The sequence below is a fragment of the Sinohyriopsis cumingii genome, chromosome 14 (assembly GCF_028554795.1).
Source record: "Sinohyriopsis cumingii isolate HCF-2022 chromosome 14, ASM2855479v2, whole genome shotgun sequence".
NCBI lineage: Eukaryota > Metazoa > Mollusca > Bivalvia > Unionida > Unionidae > Sinohyriopsis > Sinohyriopsis cumingii.
The window spans coordinates 75,465,903-75,489,282 of NC_142974.1; the positions used below are offsets into that span (position 1 = coordinate 75,465,903).

The following is a 23,380-nucleotide window of genomic DNA, read 5'->3' on the forward strand; positions in this document are numbered from 1 at the left end:
TGAAAAACACTTAAATATGTCACACTGTCTCTTTAGGCAACCTACACAATGTATCTCATTCTCTTGGCTAAAATTCATTTCAATTCAAAACAGGCCAAAGTTACTTCTGGAATATATGATAGCCCATATGGTGTCCCACGATGTTTTGAAATTTTCGACAGCGGAGAAAGTAATGCTTTTGCCTTGGCTGTCTATGAAAAATACTAGTGTGCACCTATCCTTAATGAATCTGAATCTGAAATATATACATTCTCATTATTGATATTCTGGTAGGGACTGTCCTATTTTTGTACCAGCGAAATGAGAAGCTAAGTATTAATACGTCATTCGCAACCTTCACTGTTACTCTACCATGCTTCTAGTCTGGGTGCTATGTTTATTATGATATATTAGTAAAACTTAGTTTAACATTAGGGCTGTTTTAGTTCAGTACACATTATAAATATGTGTAAGTAATCTTACCTGTAGAAGGATGTTCCATACGAGCGGTTTGGATTCCACGCCCTCTAAGCTCATTCAGTCTGATTGGCTAATACCTCAATATGGTTCATAGTATATAGTATGTAGTCTGAATAGTGTTATGGCTATGTGTCCTATTAGATTGTACGACTGCATTAGTTATAATCAGTGCTGGTACAGTTTGCGTACGTTTCACACATTGTTTACGACCAAAATGAAAGTGTGCAGGGGAGGAAAATACATTTAGCGGTTTTGTATTGTACTGTCTCTTGCTGATCACCTTACGGTAAGTAACTATGAAAATTGATCACTATCCTTATATTCAAATGAACTCAGCAGAGCAAATTGTGCACATTTCTATCTCTCGGCTTTTGCTGCAATAAAACCATTGTCTTGTCAAATAACTGTATTCAAGGGGTGTATCAGAAAAAAGTGTATTGTAATAAACCTGTGTGTTTTGATCTTATTCAGTGTATCACACAAGTGAATATATTTATTTTAGCTTGTCTTAGTTTAAATTGTACAGCAACTCGAATCTATTTTAACAGTATTATCTTTTTAAATAAATATATTTATAGGCAATAAAAAAGTCCTAGAGTCACCCCCTTGAATTTATATCACCGTTAATATAAGTATCCACTCATGCTGATGTATTTCTAAGATAGGATAACTTATTATACATACAATATACACAAGACAAGTAATACGTTTTAGTAAATAGGTCCCTCATTTCATTTGCTTACATAATCTAAGAATATATTTAGTATGAAGGGAAGTTTAAAAACAACTTTTTTCATACTTGCATTATTTACAAAGTTTTACATCACTTCCTAATTAATTTATTTTTACATTTGCATTGTTTTAAATATATTGTAGACACTACTTCCAAAATAGTTGTTGTGAAAATTGTAATAGTATTTTGTTTACTCTGTTATATTAACATGGATCTAACAGTGTAACCAGTATTAAGAATATTCCAAGATATGGAAGATGTTGGTTGATCATGCAGTTTGACTAAATGTGACTATAGCTAGTTTATCCGTCGATAATTCATGTTGCAAACTCAATCAACATATTTCACAGTGACTTGATTTTTCTTAGAGTGCATGATGTAGGTTAAGGATTGGTGTTTGACTTAATCTATACGCAATTTAGGCGATGGAGATACTGCAAAATGCCACACCATTATATGTGTGTGTGTGTCACGTGTCGTTGCGCATGGCAGTTTACGTATAAATAATATCGGGTATATATAAAATACACCCATGACAACTCCCATATCAACCCACTAAAAATAAAATACAGGACATAATTACCTACCCAAGTATAGGTTTATCCCCTTGTAAACTTTTTTCTAGCCAACACAAATATGCATCTTTTTGTTTCGCCATTGACCAGTTGATTCTGAAGCTTATTGTGGATCTGCTTTAAGTAGATATATGTGGGTGATTTATGGCAGATCATAATTATACCATATACGGATATTGAGATTCATAATGATATAAGGACTTATTACATGCACATGTGTTTTCTCGCCTCACTTTTAAAAATAACATTATACTTACTTTTAATACTTTAAATTAAATATTTCCGCTGCTCTTTAATACATGCATTTTGAAGAATACCGTATCCATTGGAAATAAAGCATTCCTAGCATAGAGATAGACCCAAGAATAAATATACTATATTGTTCTAGTTATTGTGAAGTTCATAAAACGATGAGTCAAGCTATTATTGTATAAACATGAAGGTCCATGTTTAAATTAAATACTAATATTTCCGAGTTCCTTTTTGCCCCTATTCCAGCTTAAAACAGGCTAGTATATTTCTGACGGTTTAAAAGTTAAAAAAAAAAAAAAAAAAAAAAACTGGCAGAGTGATCATGTCCTACCCTTCATATATTTGTGGGGATTGTATCATATAGCCAAATAACACACGGGTTATTATACAAATTTGTGGTAAATTGTAAGCATCAAATATGTGTCTGTGGTGCTAGGAATGATAAGGTCTGTCACATGTCATAAATTGGCACAAAATGTTTAGTTGTAAGTGGTATGATTTTTTTTACACTTAATCCTAATAATTATATTTAAGATGACCACCTTGTTTTTGATGTTGTATGGGTCTATCAAACAAAATAAACAGTGTTCATTAGCATTATCCCTGATTGACTGACATGATTACTAAATGCCTATTTTTCAAGAATACCTCTCGTCCTCAGCAGCGCATATTGCCAAGTCTCCGAATAATAAATTATGCTTGCTAGTCTATATATTATAGAAACTGCTACAATGGCTGAATTTGTTAGATAATCTGATTCAGATGATTGATGCAGTTGGTTTAAACCCAAGCTGAATTATACTAAATACTTTAATAAATGCTATAGCAGCTGTCTCGCTTGGCGCTTAGCATTAAGATGTTAGTGTTTGAACTTGTCGGCCTCGTGTCAGGAGAATATGACTGGGTGGGACAAGACCCTATTTGAATTTGGCATGATGCCCACTTTATATAAATTACTGTGAACTGCCACACTGCAGACATCATAGCGATATGAAAAAAGCTACATTATAAACGTGAATCGCACAAGCACAGACACACATTTGCAAGCTTCGTTTACATACACTGTAGTTGCTTGAAATGTGGTGGATGTCGATTGATGTAAAAGTCAGTTGTATTTTGGGTATCAGTGTCCAAGTATAAATTTAACAGACACTGGCCCATTGCTGGCGAAGTTTTATAACAAAATTAACAAGCTCTGACTACAATTCTCATGTTTTCAAAATTGCTTTATTTTTAAACTATCATTTGTCAGACAGCGTTGAAACTGCTGTACTTCAAATATGAAAAGAAAATAATGAAATCATATTAAATTGACTTCTGTATTATTCCCGATCTCAAAATAGTTCAAGTAAATCAATGCTTTCCTCCAAGTCCTGATGTCAGCCATTGTCGAGTGGTAGATAGTAGCAAGCTATTGTTATTATCTAGGTGGCACCACTGATCAATTAAATGATTTAAGTCGCCTACGCAACTAGTGCTTTCGCGACTGATTAAATTTCGAAGGTCGAGATTTTAAATTGATCGAGACTGTAGGAATGGAGCCACTACAGTCCCGCTTTTATGTGCGAATGTCGCACTTTTTAATTCATGAACATGTCAGGCAGAGGAAAGGAGACAAGGGGCCCGCGGGACTCAAGTCCAGTTGTACTAGTGGACAGAAATCTATCCCAATGGTGTGTAAGTCACTCGTGTAATTTTCCTAATCCTTTGAGTTGTGTAATTTCATTACTATTTTTAATTAAAGTTGGTATTTGGTGTACATGGTGTACTTTTGATATTCCGAAATGTTGACAATCAGATGGGTGTCAGGTACGCAATACATGTTTCGGTCACGCTGTGTTTACTTTCGGTTTTCATTTTGTTAGTGTTATACAAAGGATCGAGTTAGAGTTGTGGGTATAGAGCTTGTATCGAAATAGGTCTTCAATAGCCGAAGGAAGAGCCTCATATAAATTGGCAATTTGAAAGTCGATGTCCGTTTTCTTCTTTACTCCTTCTTCATTCTTTGATACCGTCTTTCGTTCTTCTTCGTGCTGTTATAATGTCTTGCTGTTTTGCTAGAGTTTGCTGTTCTGTTTCGACTCGATTTCCATTGCCTAAGATCTTGATATTGCGACTGGTCTTTTATCGCCACGATTCTTTGTTTAATAGCTATATTGAATTTAGACGGTATATTGTGCCCCTTTTTGTTGTATAAATTAGTATGTTTGGTCTGACTATAAGTGTTTGATTTACATGTCGTGTTACAAATTGGGGACTGTGTTGTTGTTGTTGTTTATTTAGTTTCGCAGTGGTGTGTGTGTGTGTGTGTGTGTCCTCTTGACATGGCTTAGGACACCTTATAGTCTTAAGATGGTTGGGGCCTAAGTATATTTTGTGTTTATTTTTATCTTACCACTCTTGTTGTCGTGTGTATCTGGGCCTGATGGCGGGGGTTTTCCACCTTTATAATATGTATACATAGTTATGAGGATATATCTGTTGTTTTTCTCAGACCATGATGGTTAGTATTATGTTAGCGGCATGCCTACACGAGGGGGAAAAAATAAAAAAATATTTATATAAAAAAAAAACACAACAACAACCATGGGCGTGCGCTTCAGCTAGCAGTCTTACCTTACTACTTTAGCCCTTCTAGTAATTGTTATTACAATTACTTGTGGTTGGATTTATATGTTGCCATGTTTGTTAATTTCTATGAGGTACATTATTATGTTAATGTATGTGGTATCGATGTTTTTGTTGCGTACCTTGTCCAAAAATTCAAGGTATGTAGTAGGGGAATTAATTTTCTTTTGGCACCACTGATACTGGTCCATTAATTACACGTGTAATTACCTTCGATCATAAACAAAGAAAACACTTCCTAGATTGAAGTATGAAGTTACAATTTCTTTAATTATGTGGAGCATGTGTTGATGTGTGCCAGGGTAGCATTACATAACAGGAAAATAAGTAGCAAAAATACGTATTGAAAGATTGATACGTCTAGTCAAAACAATTAAAATTTTAACACATCACAGGACTAGTATGCAGTCGAAATTGCCATCAGAAATACATTTCTTTTGTTTTATATGGTGTAATATTTGAACGGGTATTGTTTCATAAAGAATGAATAAGTGTTACTTATCCAATATATATATATATATATATATATATATATAGTATGTGATTGCAGTGATGCTTTTGAAAAAGATGTGCTTGATTAAAAATAGGATTAAGATATTCATTCTTTAGGTGTAATTTTTTAGTTCAGAATATATTGTCCATATATGCAAAGATAATCTTTCACTTCCAATACGGCTCTTACAAATGTTTGTCAAGAAGCTCCGATCTTAAATGCAATTTTAAAACAATAAGTAAACTATTTGACCATTTCAGTTCTGAATGTTTAATTCCTATAACAGTCAGTGTACATGATGCATATGACTTGAGGTTATAAATTATACACACAAAATACATATATGTGTACCATTTCAAAAATGTTATCCATACATTTGATACAGATAGGCATGATTTTCATCACAGTGTTACTCTTCTCTGAAGAAATATATGTAAAATTGTGTGATCAGAATATGGCACATATGGTGGTGATATTTAATCCCTTGACAAATCTGGACATACCTTCCACAATGTGAGTTATATTTACAAAACCATATGGTAAAGCAACTAGAAATGAAAAAAACTGTGGAGACCACACATCCGTATGGTTGTACTGAATTTGCAAATTTTTTTGTACAGTGACCACCTCATTTTTGCGCCCTTGTTCAACAGTTGCGGAAATTTGTGACAACATGAAATGAATTGGCTAACTTGATGCTATCTGTTCTTTCCATTTAATTTCATATTTGTCCAAACACTTCCTCGATTGTATTATGAGGTTAGCATTTCTTTAATTATACCGAATATGTGTTATTGTGGTCCTGGATAGTTTTTAATGGCAGAAACATAAGTAGTAAAGGAGTACATATTCAGAGAACAATAGGTCTAACAAAACATTAAACAATTTAAATATAAACAACTCAGTAATTATTTGATATTAATACAATAAGATATATATGATTGCAAGACTAATCTGCACATCAATATAAAAATTAGAAATTAAAAAGGATCATAGTGGAAAAAGCATTCAATTTTATGGAAACTGTTCATCCCGTGTAACTTTGAAGCACTTATGAAGTAAACATGACACATATGCACGTTCAAAGAGCACACATGTGTTTAAACTCTTTAATATTTCAGTTTACGGAGATAACATTAAACTTTTTTACAAATTAGTCTGTTTGCCATGGTATACTTTTAAGTGTTCACAACCACAGCACCACATTATGATTTTACATAACTTTATAAGTGACCCTTTTCTGAAGAATTTCTACTTCAGCCTTTATTACTTACATTTTGTAACATTTGTTAAAAGATTAAATTTAACATGCAAACCTTCAAACCAGCTCATCATTTCGCCCCGAAATCCCCGCATTTGTTATTCTTTAATTATTCTCTCAACCGGGGAATTGTTATTAAACCATTTTAATTCCATGATCAATATCAAAACATACTTTGGAATGTACATTTATATATGTGTATATCATCTGATAAACAAGTGGTGGTGCTGCTCTTTATACATGATCAATATCAGCCGTGTTGATTTTCATTAGCATCAGTGTCTTGCTTTATATAGTTTATCTTAACATTTTTGATGTTGTTCGTATATGCCACATAATATGTTTAACAAGTGTTGAATTACACTAGTGTAAGCGATAGGAAAGAACAGGTCAATTATGATGTCTCAATCTTGAACTTGAAATTTATTGAACAAAAACATAGCAATTTAAACAAGACCCATAACATATCAAAAAACTTACTCATGTGATAGTTAATAAGTAGTTTTTGTTCAGTTTTTTCTTTTCTAGCTCACCTTCACTAAATGAATGTTAATGTGTAATCAAATACTATAAGGTATTCATAAACTACGTTAGATCTCTTTGTTACTAAGCATACAAGTACGTAAACAAAACCCCTCATTTGACCTACAATCTCCAGATTAAAACAATAAGGTACTATATTAGCAACTTGTTGTGTTGTTGTTGCTGTTAGCTTTAATCCCATTACTCTGCCATGCATTATTGCACTGGTTGCAGCGACTGATTGACCAGTTCCAGTATCAAGTAGACTGTTTATAGCTTGTTTCTGCAATGCATGAGTGTAATGTGTACAAATACCATATTTTCATCCAAATTAAAATTAATATGAAAAATCAAAATAAACATGAAATACCAACCTTTCAAGCCAAAACGTATTAAATCTCCAGTTCGGAGCTTCTGTGGAAGTTCTACCAAGGATATTTATTTAAAGCCAATACAACATATGAAGCCATGTAATAGCAATGCACGTAGCAACATATGCTATAGACCAGACAAACTCATGAGTTATAAATTAGGCGCACAATACACGGCACATATATAACATCTTCAGCCTATGAGTAATACAGTAGAGACTGAACAAAGCAGGACAAATATTATGACAAGAAACAATTCTACTTAGATGAAGCCAGAACCAAACGGACATACAATAATGGAGGCTTTTTTATATAGTGAATACTGTCGTATCTACCTCAGATATACATTTCACAACTAAGCTTGCCTAATAATATGCACTTCAGTTAAATTCATTTGCAAATTTGATGATAACACATAGGATGGATGTCCAGGAGGAATTAGAGTAGCACGAGATTGGATTTTTAAAAAAAATGCCCTTTTTATCTCCATTTTGACTTGCCCTACCCTTTTCTTATATGCTTTTGCAGGCATACATTCTGGAATTTAACCTTTGATTATTACCGTTTTTAACTGAACTCGCTTTACAAAGGAATGATCGCATTAATCACAAAAATGTTGATGCACAAGTTCAGTTCGTTAAATAAAAAATGGTATTGTTTGGCTGTTGAGTATTTGTGAACTTCTTTTAACTTAAAGGCCAGCAAGGTAACAGCCAGTAGCGAGGGGAGTGTGCTTTCCTTTCGATATTTCGTTTTCTTTAAACTCAAGAGACCTTTTTTTTAAATTATTAAATTTGTTTTTAAACTAACAGATACATGTATTCTATTGTTTTTTATTTTAGCTGTACTGGTCATACACCATGGATGGTATGATGGCCGTCTTCAGTAGCCTATTGTTTGTTTGTTTTAACACATTTTTGTTGTCGTTGCTTCTAGCGCCGTTATTGGATTGTAATGAAACTTTATATTCACATTCATCCAAGAGTCTACTAACAGGTGCTGCTCTGACATCAAATATGGTGAATACAGTGGCGATATTAAAAATAGTGTTATCACTATAAATGAATGGATTGTCAGTTACCATTCTGTTTTCACTAAAAGACTTCACATGACGTTTAGATTGTCCTTAATATAAATGGTGCCACCAATATGGCTGACACTGACCGTCTTGATATTATGGTTATAGTTACTTCTCCTGAATGAATGGTCATATCAACATTTGGTTTTCACTAAAATAATTCTACTGTTGTAAATTGGTTCTTAATAAAATGGTAACATCATAGCCGAAATGACATCCATCATAGCAATATTGATGTTACTGCTTCTTCTGATTGGATATCCATATCAACACTGGGTTTTCACAAAGAGACTTTGTATAATGTCTTGTTGGTCCTAACTAAAATGGTGATACTATGATATCCAATATCACCACTACATTAGAGATATTGTATGTCTTGTCATCGTTAATTCTGAGTGCATGATCATATCAGAATGAATATTTCACTAAAACCATATTAGGCTTCAATGACAGTGGTACTGATAATATATTTTTAAAATGTTGTTATTTCTACTCATTTGTCATGGATGTGTGTGCCAACATGGGTTATTCACCAAACGACTTCTTAAGATATATTTCTGAACCTTAATTAAAATGGTTCAGCCAAGTTAACAAGTTGCTATCCTATCTCTACTTAAACAGAAATTATTAATGAAATGGGGATTTCACCATATGCCTTATTATTATGTCCAGTTAGTCTTATATGAAAACTGTGCTAATTTGATGCCCAAAATGTCCATCACAATAAGGCTTATCATTGGAAAAGCACAGTAAATGTATTTGCTTGATATATTTAACAATTCAAGGTGATCTATGTTCTCATTGGGCCCAAACGTATGGTAACGTCCCCACTGCGCTATCATTTTAGCCATGTGACACTTTAAAACCCACTGTTAGACTTTATCGTTTCTTGGCATTCATTACCAACTACACAGTTAATTAAACAGTATATCACCATATACTAGAACCCCATCGTTCAAATAGCACCTGTTCTTTTATTTTTTTGTAGGAGTGATTATTAAAATAATCTAGGATAATTACTGGCTCACTTGGTCACTGCTTCTGGTGAATGACCTTTGTTTCTGGATTTGCACTGCCATATTCATATGATTGGCCTGCCATGATGGAGTCCACTGGTATCACATATATTGGTGATTTCCATTATCAACTCAAAACGTGTGACACATAATTTCAAATTAAACAAATGATGAATGATCATTGTGAAAAATGATCACTGCACCTTCAAGACAAGCAACACATTATCCATCTAGCCCCGTCTAGATCTGCCATCGATGATTAAACATTGGTAATTCCAAATTGGATATCATTATCATGAGAAAGGAAATACATTTTTCATTAGTGAATGATAAATTTCATATACTTTTGTGAAAATCATTGGTTCACATAGTACATTTTTTATACTGCTAACTTCTGGTTTATATCTGATTAGTTACAAATCGGTGATATGAGGAGTGGTGGATTGGCATGATTTACGTTACTTTAGGCACTAAGCTGTCAAGAAAAGGGGAGGTATACCATGTTTTCAGTGGTGAATACCAATGTTATGAATTCACATCCAAGTAAACATGTTTACAAACAAAATTACAGTATCTTAAATTTCAGGCAAAGACTAACAGACAAAATTACTATGTAGGATGTTCTTTACAACAAATGATCGAAAACAATTTAAAAACTAATATACATATGTATATCAGTCAATTTAGTCGTGACATACAGAATGGTATTGTATTAAATCCCTGGAAATTTTTATCGCACAGTAAATCATCAGTCCATTTGTGGGACTCTTGTTATTTTATTTTAGTAATATTATTATGTGTTGTTATAGTTGAGAAATTGTTGATGTTGTTATTTACTGCATTTTTGTACATGCAAATTAGTCGTTAATCATGAGTTGCTCTTATATTTGCACATTATACTCTCAGCAAGAGACAACAAAAGTTAGATCAAGAAAGGTAACTGAAATGGGTGCTGCACTATATTTCTTTTATTTCGTATAACCAAGTATAAAAAGGTGCGAGTCGGATCTTCCAATTAATCTGTTTTGAAAACACAGAAACATTGTTGTTATATCCCTGATTTGTATTGAAATATTTTTACAGTGATAAACTAGTTGCAATTGATTTTCTCCATGATAATGATAATTAAGTGTTGATAGTTTTTAATCAGTACTTTGCTGCACTAATTGGTATCATCATTTCATTTGCTCGAATCACAGATGTGAGTAAGGAAACTCTCAACTAGTGAGCTGTTTATACAATATTCAATTGCCATAGATGATCGTAAAACTACATTAAGCCTGACATTTGGATAGCTTCAAGATTTAAAGTCAAACACTAATGAGTTTCGACATATATTGAAATTCAGAGATTAATACATTTAAACACATGCAAGATGGTAGCCAGTTGAATTGATGGAAACAAGAAATAAATGATGTAACAATCCAATGCGAAACAAACTGGCTGACTGTGGGAAACAATGCATCATTAATTATTGTACGTATTACATGGGCCCAGAGTGGCACCGTGGTCTAAAGCGCTCACCTTTCCGGATCACTGCCATGTCACCTCAGTCTGCGTGGGTTCGATTCTCAGGCTCGGCCAGTGTGTGTATGTTTGAATGCTTGCCGGTATCTTCTCGTCGGTTGGTGGTTAATTCTGGAGTTTTTTCCGGGTTCTTGCTTCACCGTTTATGCTTGCTGCGATGTATAGCATCCATTTTGCCGAATAACGGCATTAAACCCTATAACAACAACACATTCCGTATGTCGTTGCGATCTGCAGGGAATAGTTCCATGCGCCATAAGTTTGAAACATCTGGACTAGATACATATAGGTTGTACTTTTTAGCAATGCTTGACAACCTTAATATATATTCTTATAATTCTTGTGCAACAACCTTGTATTACTATTATATGTGCATCTGTTTTCTAGATGTCAGACTGCTAGTTATATTTGTTTGCAGAATAATTTAGGCTTCATACAAGCTGTAGTTACCAAACGATTTTATCATCTTGCCCTTCGGGATAACTGATCAATTTTAGGTATCATATTCAGGTGGTTAGGATTGAACGACTGAAAATGGTTATCTACATGTATACTCACCAAACCATGTAAATAGTTCACGTATGTCATACGAAGGACACTAACTGGTTGAGAATGAATGCCCCACTTGTTACAACGCGCTTTTGCTGGTTATTGTTACCTAGGAGATGGTCGACCGTGGTGTTATTTCCCGGACTGAGCATATAACAATGTAAAAAATGTCAAAATATAAAATATTAAATTAATGAATGGAATAATATAGATTTGAGCAGAAATATAAAATATAACAATACAGTCCTGCTGTATGTAAAATATAGCAATTTAATCAATTACATGAACAAAAGGAAATTGAACGTTACATCTAAATGATATACATTCTCTTAGAAATAGAATTTCAAAATGTATAAGAAATGCAATTATTCATTATGGTATACCGATAAAACCAATTTGATCATAGAGTCGAGTGAACAATACAACTCATTGCTCAGCATGCCGGCACAACCTGCTTGTGTCTCCTTCCAAATTCAGTGTTTGCGAAAGGTCCGAGACGCTGTATTCATTTTCCTCTTTTCTTTATGTCCATCCTCATTTTGGTCTTCCGCCATAACTTGGTTGTCTGTTCTCTTTCCCCACTGGTTTACCTATATAGCTCTTTTCCAATTATGCTTTCCAAGACTTTCTCTCTTTCTATGACTGAATGTCTTCGTGTCCCGAGAACAAAACTGGTGTATGCAGTTGTAAGACTTGATGGAATCATCTATTTTCAAGGAGCATGGCACATCATTGACAAAGTTGGTTATAATGAAATACTTTGAACATCTAACGATAACTATTACAGCTGAGTTGAAACAGTGTTTAATATGTGCTCATTATGTTCAAATTTCTCAATAAGATTGCAATTACATGAAATATAAATTATGTATTCGTTGCAGTATTTCGAAGTGTAAGCATCATGATGCCACCTAAGCACTTCTTTTTTGGCATTGCATTTTTATGTTGATTTGAATGTGAGTTCCTTTTCTATTTATTTATAAACAATATGAGACGGGGCATTTCTAAGATACGTTAGCCCATAACCTAGCACAGATGATGACGAGTAAATGTTATCACAGTTTTTTCTAGCATACTCAATATCAACAAGTCATGCAAAAATGATCTTGCCTGCGAATTATTTGCATTTGCCCAGGCTAGTTGGGGGTGGAATTGTCATCAATGCAATTTAGTTTCTCCCTGATCAATTAGTTTTCATAGCAACTATTCTTGAACTTAACATTATTAACTTGGGGTTTTTACCAGAAGATTTGTATGGTGTCTTTATATAGTCAATCCTAAATGAAAGGTGTGCCGATCTGACAGTCAGTATGTCTGCCTTCTTGAAAATGTGATTGTTCCTACGTCTGGGTGAATTGTCATAATATCATATTGTTTTTTTTTTTTTTTTTTTTTTTTTAAAAAAACAATCATTTATAGTGTTTGTGTTGCAGATCTGACGTCAGATGCGACTGATGTGGCAGTCATCATATAAATCTTGGTACCGTCATCTCATAAATATAAAACCGTATTGACATATGGTTTTGCACCACAGGACTTATGTCAAGCCTATATGAAACTAAATAACATTATATCCGATCTTCCAATCAGCATGGCTACCATTGTAGCCATCTTGAAACTTGTTTTACATTCTTCTGAATGGATAGTTGTATAGATATTTGCTCTTCACCTAAAGTCTTGTAATGGTCATAAATGAAAACTTTGTGGAAGTGACAACTATGGTCACTATGGCAGCCATCATAAAATCATATCATGGCTTCTTCATTTAAAAGAAAGTTATAGTGGCATTTTCACTAAAAAAAAATCATTTTGTTGTATAATATTTTCAGAATGAAAATGATGCAAATCTGACAAATGATATGGTCACTATGGTGGCCAGCTTGTAATCACTACTACTTTTTAATGGATCATCACGTCAGCATGGGTTTTCTCCAGAAAACTTTCTAGGATGCCTCATTATTGCTACCGCTCTCTGTATCATCTTTTAAATTATAATATAGGTTTTATGTACGCAATTTGAGCCTATGACAGTTATTTTAATTGCAATTCAGTGACTAGTTAGCAATATAGTAAAGTACATGTACAGCACCTTATAGGAATTTCATTCATAACAATGTAAATTGCTAAGATCAGATCAGCAACTAAGTCAGTGAAGAATTAGTAGTGCATTTGCCTTGTAGAGAGCTAACATGAATGCCATTGCATTTGATAGGTTCGGTAATTTGAGAAGATCAGAACGAGACCGATACATTATGAATGTTTGCATTACATGCATTGTGAAATAATCGACTTACTTATTTGAGAAATTATTGTGATTCAGATATTGTTGTTTTGTTGCATATATATTTACTATATAATGAAAACATTCACAACTTATTATATGATTCAGTTATTCCAGCTATGCAAACGTCAGAAAGGAAAATGCGATTTAGTGATAATATGTTCGTTTGATATAGCAGATTTGATAATATTTAATTTAAACAGTTAGTACTTTGAAGACTATGTTAATGTATTCATTGACTTGAATATATAACGTATTCTATCAGATTATGCGAATCCTTCAATGACTTAAGTGATAATATATGATCATGGGATTACATTGAAGTAAAAAATTATGGATTAATACATGTGTTAAATTCAGTGGTGTTATCATGGTAGTTCATATGCACTATATAACCTTCATTCAGAACACTTTGGAACTGTTTGGGATTATTGATAAGCTGGTAGGGTAATACTAACTAAATACTAGGAATTCACACATTTTACGTTATTTTGAATTCCCTCACATTGTTTGAGTTAATATTGTATTTAAGTATATTTATATTTTGGAAGATTTGACTGCTTGTTTGGTTTTAGATGGTCAAGCTACTAAAGTGCAAGACATATGGCTTTACATTGGTCTTAAATGATGCAAATCTGCACAGACATTATGATTACTACAATGACTATCTTGTTTTTCTACTTTTCCTAAATGAATGGTCATATCAACATAGGATTTTCACCTTAAAACGTAACGTTACAAATGGCCCCAATCTTGCATATATTATGGTTGTTATTGTGTCCATTTTGAAAATTGTGTTCTACCTCCATAATAATGATCATAGTTTCCACCCCCACGAGTTAGCAAAAAGAAACATAATTTGGTTCCTGGAAATTCAATTTGGCCAGTGGAGTATCATTTATTGAAGTATCCCTTGCTTTGCATAACTTGGCTGCAAAGCAAAGTGACCTTGTGATATTAACGTCTTTTATTTGTGCTTTGGTATTGCCTTTCGTCCATTGTCGTGTATCCTTCGGTAACTGCTATATTAATCTGACACACTAACCTTGTAAATATCTTTCGGTTTAAAAACCTGCATGTTTATTTCATGGTTTTGAGTTAGAGAAGCTTATTGTTATTATTAAATATGGTTATTTGTGAAAGGCTTCTTTATTTATTGAACAAAAACATGACACGCTCTTTCATTTCTTTCTTTCAATTTTGGTTACGTTTTCTTTCTCATCAATCAGATATTTGTTTTCCTTCACATATGTGATTTTCCCATGTTCATCGATCTTTTCTTCAGTCTTACCACCAGTCACTGACTTATGAACCAAACGAAAAAAGTTGATCAGTTGAGTCCAGGTACACATGCAACGTGTGTGACAAAGTCTTTTCAGAAAAAGATGGACAAGAAGGTTTTCATGACTTTACTTGTATAAGCAATGTTTCATTATGACCCTTATATGCATCACTGCATGTACGGTAAAGACAGTGACCACCACAGCATTACACACAGAACATGTTTTCAATATGGCCTATATTATTGATTATGGCTACACTAAAATTCTTGCGTAACTGCAGAAATAAGACTATTGATCACCACTATAATGATTTTTTTTTCTATGGCAGATTTAGTCTGAAAGTATTGTATACCAGCCGCAGCGGTGACTACTTTTATATTAAACATTTATCGCACTATATATATATATATATATATATATATATATATATATATATATATATATATATATATATATATATATATATATATATATATATATATATATATATATAGATATAAATATCAAAAAGTCACATATTGATCTGTGTAGCATTTTGAAAGAATGTATTGATATATCAAATTGTGGTATAATTTTACCAGACCAGTGAATTGTGTACAATGTTACAGAACAATATTAAATTACTGTGTGACATAAATGTATCATAAAGCTTAGTGAGAGACTTCTTAAAGTCATAGCCTGGACATATTGATAATGTATTCAACTTAGGAATTGTCTAGGGGTAGCAATGATGTTCCGATAAACATGACGTGGGGAAAAAAAAAATCATGGAAAGTCCTTATTTTTATGTCATTCAGAAAAAACAAAAGTAGTTACCATTTAGACAACACAAAATGAATAAATACTGCAATGATAATGATAGTGATGACATTGAACACAGTAAATGAATATAGTAGCCTAAGCGTGAACATCATCAAGAATGAAATAATTAGAGATATATGTCTTTAAAATTGCTTTATTGTATTACGAACAACACTTTTACATGAATATGATACTTTTTTCGTCGATGAAGAATATATGTAAATGATGCCTATATACAAGTTTTGTGGAAATATATTCACCGGCAAAAAGACAAGCTATAGTGTCAATATACAAGCTGTGCTTGACATGAAGAACATCAAATATAATTAAACAAGAGGTGGTCATTTACGTATTGGTATAATATGTGATCATGATAATCAGCATGTAGTGATCAGATACTGAATTAAAGAAATTTATATTCAGACATAACATTATATTTGACAGACCGGTGTAAAACTGTTTTTCAAAATGCACTAGATCAGGTTTGCAAATTACTTTCACAGCGGTGTATTTTACAGCAAATGGCCATATACTCGAATACTGTCCACTGCGAGTACTTTGAAGACCACATGTGTATGCTGAGGCCCACATATGTTTGATAATACGTAAACCATTATTTAAAAAAAGTGGGGCCCAATGAAACCAACTGGTTTAAATGGGTCACCATTACTGATCATTGCCATTACACATTTGCATGGGTTAACGCCACAGGCTTAGCCAGTGTGTATATGTGAGAAAGTTGTCAGTAGCTTTCCATGGGTTGGATGTTCTTATCGGGCTTTACCTAGGTACTTCATCTGGTCGCTATTTATATATTATAATGTGCTAAACATTGGCGTTAATCCCAAAACAACAATTAGAAATTAAAGTATGACTTTTATGAAAGCACAAATGATTAAGTATGTTAGAATACGATTTGTAAATATATAAAGTTCAGTGGCATTGGTGTATAATGGCTATAGAGGTATTGACCTTGGGAAATGTTAACTATTACGAAGAACTTGCCATACATATACCGTAAATTACATTTGATTGCATGACATTTTGGTATAAGTGTCTTAAATGTGGCATCCAATTTAAACCATCTAGCCAGCTTTGCCGACATTTCGATTATGTTCTTGAGTATTACTGTGCACTCCAACAAAGATTCGCTCACGTATATGTCAATAAAAATCCCTGGTAACGCTAATACTGTTAAGGAAACACATATGTTGATGAAGTAATAACCAGGGTTGAAGCGATTGCATTTAATGACCCTGACCCTGAGTAAAAAAAAAAAACTAAAACAAACTTTTTGATGAAATTTGCGATTATGGAAAGATTTTCCTTGATATACCAGTATCAATAAATACAAAAGTTGAACATATAGTTCAATTCACCTATTTTATTACCATTACCAATGGTAAAACCAAACATTTTAGAGGTGTCTTTATGCGGGTGAACATGAGCCCAGGATTCCACAAGTAATGCAAAATGGCAATGTTAACCTAAATTTTACAACGGAACCTAGAACGCATTGGGTAACATACATACTAACACCCAAATGTATTTTATACTTTAATTTGTGTTGGTTTGTACCACCGCTTACAATTGTTGATTACACTGGACAACAAATTTTTACAAAAGTCATGTTACTGAAATAAAATTAGTCAATTCTTATCAATTTTTATGTGCTGAACACGAATATGACAGTCAAATTGCAAAATTGGCTCTAGTTTTTTTGTAATCTGCAAGAAATTAATGTTTACATAACGAAATGCATTCCAATAGTAAAAGGTCAACTGTAATAGCCTACCTATAAAAAATCAAGTCATTGACTACATCTTAGATTTCTTCGCCTGTCTCTTGTACAGCTGTTCGGGAGCATCTCTGAGGAGTGTCCAGCAGTAGTCAGCCAGCATTGTAGTGGACCATTTTCCCTGGTATCTTTGTTCCATTGTTGCGATATCTTGATGAAAACGTTCGCCGTGTTCATCACTAACAATACCACAGTTGCTAAGAAAGAAATCCAAATGGGAATGAAGGAAGTGAATCTTTAGAGACATATTGCAGCCAAGTTTCTTATACTTCATCAACATGTCTTCTACTAGTTCCTTATAGTTTTCTGCCCTAACATTTCCGAGGAAGTTTGTAGAAACTAGGCGAAAAGCATTCCATGCTTGTTTCGCGTCACCTTCCAGCAAGTTGTTGAACCGGTCATCTTTGAAAAGCTCTCGAATCTGAGGACCCACAAAAACTCCCTCTTTAATCTTTGCTTCGCTGAGTCGAGGGAATTTTTCATGCAGGTATCGGAATGCTGGCAAAGTCCGGTCAATGGCTTTCACGAAGTTCATCATCAAACCTAGTTTGATGTGAAGGGGTGGTAGCAAGATTTTCTGAGCCTCAACCAGAGCTGGGTGTTGGATATTCTTCTCTCCAATGGCTACATTCTGCCTGTGAGTCCATTCCTTCCTCATGTAGTGCATTTCCCTTGCTCGGCTATCCCACTCGCATAAGAAACACATGTATTTTGTATATCCTTGCTGCAGTCCCATTAAAAGGGCAACTACCTTCAAATCACCACAGAGGTGCCAGCTGTACTTGTTATACTCAATGGAATTCAGTAGCTGCCTTAAGTTATCGTATGTCTCTTTCATGTGGACAGCATACGCTACTGGAATAGATGGAAGAATGTTTCCATTGTGCAAAAGCACAGCCTTGAGACTCAGTTTCGAAGAGTCCACAAATAGTCTCCATTCTTGTGGGTCATGAATGATTTTTAAAGCATTCATGAGGCCCTCAATATCGGAACAGAATATCAGATTACTTTCCTTTCTGAAGAAAGGCTCCAATTGCTGGTGGCGCTTTCGATATACAGTAATTGTGACATCTTCTTCTAGAAGATTCCATTGTTGGAGTCTTGATCCTAGCAATTCTGCCTTGTTCTTTGATAAGTCCAAATCACGAATCAGGTCATTTAGTTCTTCCTGTGTTATTCTGTGTGGGGTTGATGATGCACCACAGTGAAAATCTGGATCACTGCATGCTGATGGACCAGGAGAAGAACAGGTCGACTCACCTTTGTCTTCGTCAGATGAATCAAGAGCATATTCTGCTGGAGGTTCTGGAATAGGAAGTCCCTCACCATGTGGAACTGGTCTCAATAAACAGACGGAATGTTTGGGTAGACTATTCTCGACTTCTTTCGCTTCGTTATTCCGCCGGAAAGAGGAGGAACCAAGCAGAAGTAACAGTCATTTAGGTGGTTGCTTGGCTCTCTCCACACCATTGGGACTGCAAACGGCATTGATGACCTTTTGCAATTCAACCACTGTGAAAGCTGTGTTGTACATGTAGCACAGCATATATGCGGAGCCCAAGGCTTGTCTTGGTCACCAACCTTGCATCCGAAGTAAAGATGATATGCCTTCTTCACTTGAGAATTGATACTTTTCTTCTGGTTGGCAAATGTCACTTCCCCACAAATATAGCAAAAATTGTCCGCGGTATTAACACACTTTCGAGGCATTACTGTTCTTTATTGTACGTAAATGGATAAAATAATAAGTTTTATGTAACAGTAGCTTGAACTGTCTCGCACAACGTCTAAAATATTTTAAATGCTGAACCTATCTGATTGCGCTTTATATAGTACACTGCTTACGTCAGCTTCAGCAGCCGCCTGGCATTAGTATAATAGGCCTACACATGTATAGTACACTGCTGACGTCAACTTACTTCAGCAGCCGCATGGCATTAGTATTGCATTGCATCAGAAAATGATGCAATCAACTGTGGATGATGTGAGCATGATGGTATTATGCAATGTTACATCATTATTCCGGATGTTGCTGCAGTCCTACTGGAGAAATTTACACAGTGAAACATAGAAAATGAGGTATATGAATATCTTCAAAACGAGAGCCAATACAAATTTTTCACGGTTATATTCGTGTTCGGCACACCAAAATACTACAGATTAGGGCCTTTTCAAGTCAGTAATGATTTCACTGTTGACCAGTGTTATTTAACCCATGGAGCTAGAATCCTTGACTATAACCCAGACAAACGGCCATTATTTTATTCAACTCTGCTGTGGCAATTTATGTCATATGGGTCAATATGTGGCCATGTTGCTGTTAAAGAACTGTATTGCGTTCACCATCCCAGCAAATTACATAATCAATGTAAAGTGTGCTTAACATGAAAATCTGAGCAGATTTCCCGCCAAGGTAGCGTTTTCTGAATTTACTAGCCACATCGTTGCTGACATTGATCCACGTAAGCTTTTGAATCGTTAAGATAGAACTGGTGCATTTAACATGTGTGACATGCCATTTGTGGAACTGACCCGAAAACAACATTTGGTTTGAGTGTGATATGAATCGCAACCACATTACCTATTATAGCTACTCTAAGTGGTATTGTCATCTGTATTAAAAGGAACCAGTGTCGCAGATGGTGCGGGTACAATTATATCGTTATGGCTGCACTCTTGAACAGGTTTCTATTCCGAACTTTGCTTAGGAGCAGAAAATAGTTTCAGTAAGATTGCTAACTATGATCGCTGGCTATTGAGGATCAGCTAATTAGCATGCTGAGTTCAAGTTTGTGTTGGTGGAAATAGAAAACCACTGACAACTAAATGCTCATATACGAAACCAGGGTTTTGTTGATTTGAAGACATTACAAGTCGATTAATTTCCTTTCAAAATAAAAAAAGAAGTTTGTATATATACCAAGAACAAGCGCTGTTCATTGTAATTATCATGTCACAATCACAAAGACGTGGTTTTCAAATACAGTGGTAAGAGTGATATTGTGTTGGTTGCCAATTTAATTTACAATATTTTACTCTGCCTTACTATCATCTTGCATTTATACATATTGATAACTTTCATGTGATATAATCCACAGTTCACATGCATACATATGCAATTTCATGTTATATGAGCTCTAACTCATCTTGGAAAACGGGTTGTCACCTGTATAGGTAACGTACAACTATATGGTGATACAATATGTCATATAAAGAAGAAAAACTGACATGTTTAGTAAAACTTAACAAAGAATTTAATTATCATTGTTCTAAAAGGAAGAAAACAAATTATAATTATGAACTGAATCAAAATTTCCGATCCAAGAATATTCTGGAATGCCAACAATCATGAAGTGTCAACATGGTGTCGTCCTCCTGAAACAAACAGGATATATCACGATATTATTCCTTCTCGAACACAAGTGAATGTCATTTGTCAGCCTGATTAGAAAAAATAAAATGAGTAGTTATAATATGATCAAAATGATCAATAACTCTGTATTGATCAGTAATATGAGCAAATGTCCTCATAAAAACTCTGACTATTGCATTGGTCAGCCAAATGTATAATTTCTTGAAAAACAACATCTTTGTCAACAGCGCTTTTTGTAATATATTTAGTAACGGCACTATCAGGGTATTGATAAGTACTTTCCTTTCCGATATGATCAACTTTCTTACCCAAACAAGCCTGGCCAGTTAGAAGTGGATTAACCACAGCCTTTTCTCCAGCTCAGTTGCTGCTTTGCAATAAAAAAACATCCTCAGTGGGTAAGGAAATCACAAAGCTGATCGTCGTTGGTCATGAAACTAGGAGTGAAGATAAATTAACGTTATGGAAAGGAATACGAAGCAGAAAGCACTCTAATCCAAAAAAAGAACACGTTCATCATCATCAGACTTCTCAAGCAAAGGCAGGGTATTGCTAATACAGTATTCCGAGAAAATAAAACTCTCCAGATTCCCTTACTATTGTTATAAGAATGGGATTGGCCGAATCACCAACAAGTGTTATGAAAACTGTTGACATAAATGGCTTATAATTCTTCATAACATATTACTGGGGTATATTTGACTCGGAAAATATATTGTTTCCAATACATGACCGTGACCTTGACCTCTGATAAATGAACATTTTCAATTGATTAAGATCAAATCCACACTATTGTACGTGAAGATCTGACAGTGAACACATAGGGGTGATGTTCTGGTAACATGTTATTACCATAATCACTAATTTTATCAGACAGTCAGACGAAGTCTTATATATCTGCGTTTGGAAACTGAACAATGTAGATAATGAATATATTTGTGTACTAATTGATTTGATTCACTGTCATGTTTTTGAAAGCTGCATTTATATTGGCTAATTCAAAGATCATCATAACATGACCCCTAATCGGTCGTCGTCATATCTTCACGTTGGACAGCATATTTTGGTCACAAAGCTGGAATGTAGAGTGTGACTTTGGATAGTGATCAAACGGCGGTCGCAGGATTATGGTACGTGTGTATTATACTAAAAACAAAACAGGTAGCTGGATTGTAAATGTGGCGTATTGGATTTTAACGCAAAAAAAATAATATCATTGTTCTCAAAATATTAAATTCCCGTTTGACTCCAGGAACACATTGTCTAAGTCCCGTTTGGCTCTAGAGTGATTATTATGTATACCAACAGTATGGCGTAATTTTTAAAACAAAATTCCCATCTGACTCTAGGGTGACCCATATATGAACTCATACCGGCAATGACATATTTATAACAAAATGGAAACTGTAAGACCTGGTTTATGTATTATTTGTGTGTGTGTGTTTAATATTTAAATTTCGAACAACTACATCAACACCGTTAGTGCAAACCTAACATTATATTCGAAATCATGCCGGAAATACATGAATATAAAAAATATATGCATTGTTTTAACTACTATTGTGTTATGGCTTCGCCATGTATATTCCCAAAAGGTAGAATCATGAACAATAGAGTAATAACATGTTTAGGACTTGAAACGTTCCTATAAGTTTAGTACCAATATTAACCCAGGCATTCGACTGTGTATCCCTGTCAAAATTCTGACTTAATATCTTACCTTCAAGTAATGCCAAATAATTTTCCCACGCTACTGATCGACATGGCTGTTATCGCGCACGCTTTAGATGCAAGTGAGATACCGCTAAATGGAATACTGTCCTCTGACTGGACAAAATAAAAAGACGTCCATGTACGTATGTGTAACTTATTTTCAGTTGGCATAAATAAAGAAGTAGTCCATTCAGCGCGTTGTTATTGTATTGACTTTTCTTCTTTCCGTTCTTTAGGTTAAGACCAATGAGTCATAAGAAGTCTGATAACTTTGAAAATATGACTTTCAATGCTGATATATATATATATATATATATATATATATATATATATATATATATATATATATATATATATATATATATATATATATATATATATATATATATATATATATATATATATATATATATATATATATATATATATATATATATATATATATATATATATATATATATATATATATATATATATATTTATTTATTTATATATTTATAGATGGATACATATATACATAGATAGAGATATATAGATGGATACATATATAGATAGATATATATAGATGTATATATATATATATATATATATATATATATATATATATATATATATATATATAGATAGATAGATAGATAGATAGATTTATAGGCAGATGGCCAACCAT

At 33.8% G+C, this 23,380-nt stretch overlaps 1 protein-coding gene across 2 annotated transcripts in view; it reads left to right on the forward strand.

Moving 5' to 3' along the window:
• LOC149784177 (death domain-containing protein 1-like) overlaps positions 1–23,380 on the forward strand; it is a 78,657-nt gene that overhangs the window by 18,286 nt on the left and 36,991 nt on the right. Inside the window, exon 1 of one of the 2 annotated variants that reach the window (XM_089932249.1) lies at positions 614–745. The exons of the other annotated variant lie outside the window; for it this stretch is intronic. The gene's annotated coding sequence lies outside the window, so the exon portion shown is untranslated. Of the gene's footprint in view, positions 1–613; positions 746–23,380 lie in introns of those variants that run through there. 2 annotated transcript variants of the gene reach the window in all.